Source organism: Dermacentor andersoni, chromosome 2, assembly GCF_023375885.2.
Source record: "Dermacentor andersoni chromosome 2, qqDerAnde1_hic_scaffold, whole genome shotgun sequence".
NCBI classification, from domain to species: domain Eukaryota; kingdom Metazoa; phylum Arthropoda; class Arachnida; order Ixodida; family Ixodidae; genus Dermacentor; species Dermacentor andersoni.
This window is the reverse complement of record NC_092815.1, coordinates 175953670-175960531: the sequence shown is the minus strand read 5'-3', so window position 1 is coordinate 175960531 and position 6862 is coordinate 175953670. Positions and strand designations below refer to the sequence as shown.

Below are 6862 nucleotides of genomic sequence, written 5' to 3'. Positions count from 1 at the left end.
TTGATGATGTTGTCGAGTTTCTCGTGAATAACAACAATTCGGACCAAGTTGCGTTTCTTCCAGCCGGTTCCCGAAAATTAGCGAGTTTTTTTTTTTTCGGAGCAAATTCACTTGTATTATGATGTAAGTGCATGACTTGGAAATGACTTGGACCAGTTGTGATGAAATTTAGTTGTGTGCACCATGCCGGAGAGCAAACTAGCGGCGCTGTGGCCAGGTCGAATGTTCCAAAGCGGGAACCAGCGCTATTTGCAGTTGCTTCTAGTTTTCTTGCGAGCAGATAAACTGACAACTCATTGCGTTGAATGACAAAGCAGTATTACTTGTATTGTTAGCGAAACGACGTGCGTATTGCAAAAGATTGAGGCACTACATGACAGGGGGCACGAACAAGAATGAGCGGAGGGTTTATTGTCATGTAGTTATATAGGCAAGAGCGCGATAACAGTCAACAGCACTGAGTGTGTTCGTGCTGTTGTGATAAGGTAGGGCATCAAGCGCATGCCCGATACATTGCTTACACCGTCAAACTAAAGCAGGGTGTGAGACCGGGCTAGTTGGTATTCCATGCTGAAGTGACTAGCGCAAGAGTGGACACGAGACACTAAAAAGGCGACAAGGACAAGCGCAGACTTCCAACTGGTGTTTATTACAAAAAGTTATGCATATATACTCTCGCGCATTTGATCATAATCAGTTGCAATCGTGCAAGATTATCGTGCAACTGATTATGATCAAGTGCGTGAAAGTATATATACGTACCTTTTTGTAATAAACACCATTTGGAAGTCTGCGCTTGTCCTTGTCGCCTTTTTAGTGTCCCGTGCCCACTCTTGCGTTAGTCATTTCATCAAACTAAAGCATGCTAGCAGTAACACCAATTCTGGCGCAGAAAACTAGACTAACAACATCAACTTAAGCGTAAGCGTACATCATTATAGTTTATTAAAGCGCCTGCCTAAACAAACGTACACTCCGAGATTTGAAACGACCTCGTGATATTTAAGATACACAGAAAGAAAGCAATGGTATAGTCGTCAGGAACAAAGAAGTCGTCCCGAATGAAATGTTTCAAACACGCCAGTCTCCTTTGCCCGATGCGTAAGTTTCGCTCTCCGATGGGCGTCGTCTATACTGCTTTCCGCAAACCATGAAATCCTACATTGCTGTCTTTCCACCGCGATGACACGCATAATGGCATACAGCAAAAAATCTTTCGACATCCGCTTTTTTTTTCTTTTTAGGGCTTGTGCGCCGCGGTATCTCGACATTTCGAGAACAACGGGGCATTCAGTACATGCCGTGCATAGGAGACCCTCTTTCGCTGCAAGCCTGAACCTGGATCGGCTGGTCCTCGGCGCAGCCGCTAGGGGGCGAGCGATTACTTGTAGTCGCGAATTGTTAGGAAACTTAGGCACTGCAGCACCAAGAAGTCCAACGCTCAACTTTTGGTCAACTTATACTGAAGTCCTTCTGTGGCTCCGTCGCGCGTTTATGTTAACCTATAAGGATCTGCCAGCGATGCTTCTGAGATTACGTATGGGCTGGAGGGTCGGAGCCATGACCTCATCCATGTTGCTTGGAGTGGGCGATTCTATTGTGAAGCACGTATATATGAATGAACTCACGAATGTGATGAGATACTGTTCTCGCTTGCCGGCTTCCGATAGCCGGCTTCCGCATCGACTATCGGTTCACTTTGCATCGACTATCGGTTCACTATAGGTGGACCTACCGGGCCCAACATTTCCCTTTTTATGCTACCTTGTTGGCGCTATTGGCAACTGCGTATATAGGCATGGCAATTCATAACATTCGGATAAAACCGAAATAAAAAGTATTGTTGCATTACATCTGCCCGGAAGCAGTATAAAACTTGATCGCAAGTTAGTTCGAAGGAACTCAGTGTGTATATAGCAAAATACAGCATAACTGTAACATGAAACGTTCCCCCCACGAAACAGCCTTACACATTGAGGTAGCGGCATGTTTCGTTAACTGGCCAGGTGACGTAACGAGGTGAGCGCAGAGGAGTTGTTCAGTCAGCAATGGCGAGTGACAGACTTTGCGCCAGATGGTCAGCATGTTCACTCCGTAGAGCTTGTTTGTCAAAACACAATCCTAATGATGCGAAACACGTTTTTGATGTCGTTCCGAAACAATGGGACAATCTCTTTTGCGATGCAGATGACGCGGCCGGTACGGAAGGTCGAGAGGCAATGACTGTACAGAATCGACGTCGTACTCTGATGGTCGGCACCGACGATAAACGACGTCGATAATGCGAGGGCCGTTGCCTTCAGAAACGGTGCTATATGACAGCAGTACGAAACACCCGAACCGCTACGATTGAAGCGTCAGGAATAGCAATCTTTAAACTGAGCGCAGGACACATTTTTAATGCATTAGCATTATGAGTGTGAGAGTGGAATCAGGTGCATATATATGGTTCGGAAAGCTGGTCAGGCCCCCGTGCACCCCCCCCCCCCCCCCCCCACCCGAAAAAATTGAAACTTTCCGCCTATGGAGCACACGCACGAGTACAAAGTACAAAGTACGCACGAGTACACGAGTACAAAGAGTACACCCTCTCGCGTCCTTGCTCCCTGTCCACGCTACAAGTCGGAAGTATATATGCGTAACTCTGCTCTACCGCATCTGCTCCCTCTGGGAGCATGTTGGGGGCGCGGACTTACGGAGTCGCCATGTCTCGGAAGCGCCTTCCGACGAAACACAGAACCTCTTAAAAACTTCTTGAAACGGCTGCAAACGGCTATAGACGTCTTGGTCTATGACAAGACTGAAGATAGAATTTCTTCTAAACATAACCTCCGCACTTGGAATATGCTAGTATATATTCTATCTGCGGCAAAACCCACTACTGATGTCACTAGAGTGTGTTTTGGTAAACACATTCAGATTGTCTAACTCAAGAACTTTTCTAGATCTTTTTGTCTAAAAGTGCATAAAATGCCAAACGACGTGTTAAAAGTGCGGTTACCGTCGGCCGTCGGCGTTAGCGAATAAAAGACGCCACAGACAAATCTAACTCGTTGGAAGCAACATAAGTTAATTGCCTTTGATATTAAATAATTTCACATCAGAACTTCAACAATCAATGGCGTGTTATTGTTTTCCATACGGGGCGCGCACACGACGCCAGGAAGCCATTCTATGCTCGCGCAGCAGGTATACTGATAGCAGCAGGAGCGAAACGCCGGCGTTGCACAGCGGTGTCACAGAGCCACCGCGCTGCGATCACTTCGGCGACACAATCCAAATTTGTCGGACATCTGATTCTGTGCTGGGAACACTGGGAGGCAGGAAGTTTGAAAAAACGGCCACTGCCGCCCCCAATGTCTCGGTCGTGGGTTCGTTATGCCACTTATGCGTCATTCAAAGCCGTTCTGTACATTTATACTGGATATTAATTGGAGTCATTTAGCTGTGCTGATTCTGCTTGCCGTGTGTTTTGCATCAGTGCTTCGTGACATCGGCTGTATTGCGTGTTTTCCTCGACGGCTTACTACCACAATGGCGTGATCTGCGTTCGCCGCCTTCGTGTCCCGGTGCGTCTTTGTATACGTCGCACGTTCGGACAACACTTTTTCCGGTAAGTGAAATACATTGCACTTCGTTTTTCGTCAACAATGTGAATATTTTTAGGTGTTACCCGCGACAATTCTTGATATATGGGCTCTTCTGCCCTGCGAGTTTTCGTCATTACTTTTATACGAGGGTTCTTCTTGTGTTCAGCCGTTCAGCACTACCGCGCTCCACGACTTTCGCAACACCAGTCAGAACTTTGCCCTGCTTGTTAGTCTTTGTGGTTAACGTAGCACGAACCAACCGAAAGGAGTGCATTCGAAGACGACGCGCTGGCTGTAATGCTGAACCAGACTGAACTCGCCCTATTTTGTGTCCTTTTGTTCTTGCGTGTGCGCGCGTGTGTCAGTGACTATGCAGTTTGTAGCGTTCCCACTTTATAGCAAAACAAAAATATAACTGCAATGTTTACTTCATCTATACAATTACAAATTAAATCGTCTGCTGATGTACAAATTTCACTTGTGTTCTAATTAAGCAGCAAAACCTTTAACCTAGTAGGTGCTTCATCTGGGAGTGAAAACACGACAGCTTGGCATGTATTAATGAATCACTGTGACTGGGTCACCTTATTTGTAATTGCAAATCTGCCTTTCAACTGACTTGATGCTATCTTATTTTGTTCCTTTCACTCTATAGACGGCTGGACATCCTTCTTGTACCTTGGCGCTAGCTGGATGACGGGACCTCATCATGATCAGTGTAAGCCAATGTACTGTACCCTCTCTGGTCCTCCCAGTGCTTTTTATATGGGTTAAGGCCAGGTAGCGCTTCGTGTTAAAATAGCTAGTTGGTGTCTCACAAACGGGCATTTTTTTTGCATTGGTCCATTATAAACTGCCACTATTATAACCAATTTCTCAGTGCCAGTGTACATACGCAGTTCTAGTAATAATTAGTTTCCCTAAGCCTTACAACATGTACCTGTAGGTAGTCATTGCTATGTAAGAACTCAAAAATTAAGTCTGCTGTGTCATGCAAGTATACCATACATAAGTAAAAATTTGCTACAGCAGCGTACATTACACCTTGCTTCCCTACTGCACAAATGTATTCAAGCCAGTATTTGATTAGATTGGTATTCTAAATGTTTTCTGTGTGATTTAGTTTCTTTACGGGAATTTACTGTACAGCATCAGCAAGCAGTCTAATTTAAGATTTATGTGTGCTGTAAAAGGTGTGCTTTGCCGCTAGAATTGATAAAACATGGGCCGAGGCTTCCATACAAGGACAAACTTCAATTTCGCTCTACCACCATCAGCACTTGGCTGGCGCTTGCAAAATGAATCACATCAGGTAGCTTGTGCCAGACTGTTTTTAACCTTATTGTGAGAAGATCACAAAGTGATGTGTGGAGGCGCCTGCGTCTGAGATGTAGATTGCGCTGCAACATATGTGCATGTAGAACAGGCATGATGCTGAGGGTTCCAGCAGTTTGCTGAGGTGCTTTTAAATTTTTTTCATAACTGCAATTTTACCTGTGCTGTTTTTTACCACCTATTGCAATAATATCATTGGAGGTGTTATCAGAATTTAGCAATCTATTTGCCCTAGCCCATTAGCCTGCCACATTTGCCTTTTCACTAGGTGGGAAATTATTCAGCATGGACCATGACTTGAATACACCTTTTTGTGTGCAGTGGCTTCTCAATTGCAAGTCAACATAGATTCTCAGAATTACCTGAGGCTATAGATGCACTGATGAATTTGCTACCTATATGAATAACTTTACACTTTCTTGCGCAAACAGCATGTTAACACTTCCAAGACAGTGGGCAATGTTATCGTTTGATCACATCATGAGATACTTTCAATTTTGTATGACGCATCATCCAAGGTGTTGCATCATTTGTGTGAGGTATTGCCCTAATCCAATTAGGGTCACATGAAAATATATCAACAAAAGTGATTGATCCAGCTAGGAGTGTTGCTTTGGAACAATACTTTATCACCAGTCCTCCTTTGCACGCTACCTGCTTACTGTGTACTGTGTCATGTTTAAGTTTGAAAGAAAGGCAACAGCTAGGCAGCGCAAAATGCCAAACTTGCTTTTAGTTCAACAATTTAAAACGCTATTTAACTTTTTAATTAAGTTAGTATCTCATTTACCTGCAGAGTGAATTACTGTTTTAAACTGATTATATTTTGCAGGAAGCTTCTCAGAATTGTGTGACAGGTTGATGAGTGGCTTTTTAGCCACAAAACAGCATAAAATAATTTAAAGGCTGACTCTGCTATGCAACTTAATGACTATATGCCAGGAACAAGGTCTCCGAGTTGTGGCGCTGGCTGACATTCCCAGGTTCTACTAGAACACATAAATACCCGAGAAAGTGGATGGGAAAACGATGCCGCTGTAGCTCAATTGGTAGAGCATAGCACGCGAAATGCGAAGTTTGTGGGTTCGGTTACCACCTGCGGCAAGGTGTTTTTTCATCCACTTTAGTTTTCATTAATTTATCGTTTCTTTATTTCATTTATTAAGCACAAGTAATTTCCCCTATGTTGTCCTTGGTGTCAGTGTTTGTTGGCTTCTTATGATAGGAAATATACTAGTCATTTTAAACATCATCGCATACATACCTTAAGATACCCGTAATTTAAGAGAAAGGAGTGCTTAAATTTATTTTTATTGTGAGCCAAACTTCTTACTTAGCACATATTACTAAATGAAGTTCCAATTTCAATATTCCCATTTCCTCCCTCACCTTTTTTCCCCTCTTCTGTGCAGGTATTGCTTGCCTATGTCTACAAGAACCGTCACGCGTGGCCTGTGACAGCAAGCTTTTGTGGGCTGCAAGTGCTCTCCTACGAAGGCTGGCCTACTCTGGCAGCGGCGGCAATCATCTTCAAGATTTATCCATGATCACCTTTGCTGCTATTTGTCACTCTTGTTGATTACACTTTCTGCATCTTTTCTAATTTATTAGGTAATAAAGTATGAGTATGTGACATGGTGTGAAGTTGATGTCTTGCTGCATTTTCGCGTGCAGTCATCTTTTATGCATGAAAAGCTCATCATACAGTTTATGAAAAAAAAAATAACAGCATATTATGATTTATCTTTCAGTTATGGTAACATGCAATGTACAAGGAATTCACTAATGGATGGTATGCCGAAGAACGGGCCATTATTTCTGCGTGATGCTGTGCAAGCATGTGGCGTTACTTACAAGAGGCACCCACAAAGTAAGTTACAATTTACTTTTAAATGAAGCATGGACATCAGAAAAAATATATTTATATTGCTAGTTAG

At 43.6% G+C, this 6862-nt stretch overlaps 1 long non-coding RNA gene across 1 annotated transcript; it reads left to right on the top strand.

Moving 5' to 3' along the window:
• Positions 1 to 4111: 4111 nt before the first annotated feature.
• LOC140215975 (uncharacterized) lies at positions 4112 to 6558 on the top strand. The gene is made up of 2 exons (XR_011892602.1): positions 4112 to 4308; positions 6338 to 6558. It is a non-coding gene; the product is annotated as an uncharacterized lncRNA (long non-coding RNA).
• The last annotated feature ends 304 nt before the right edge of the window (positions 6559 to 6862 follow it).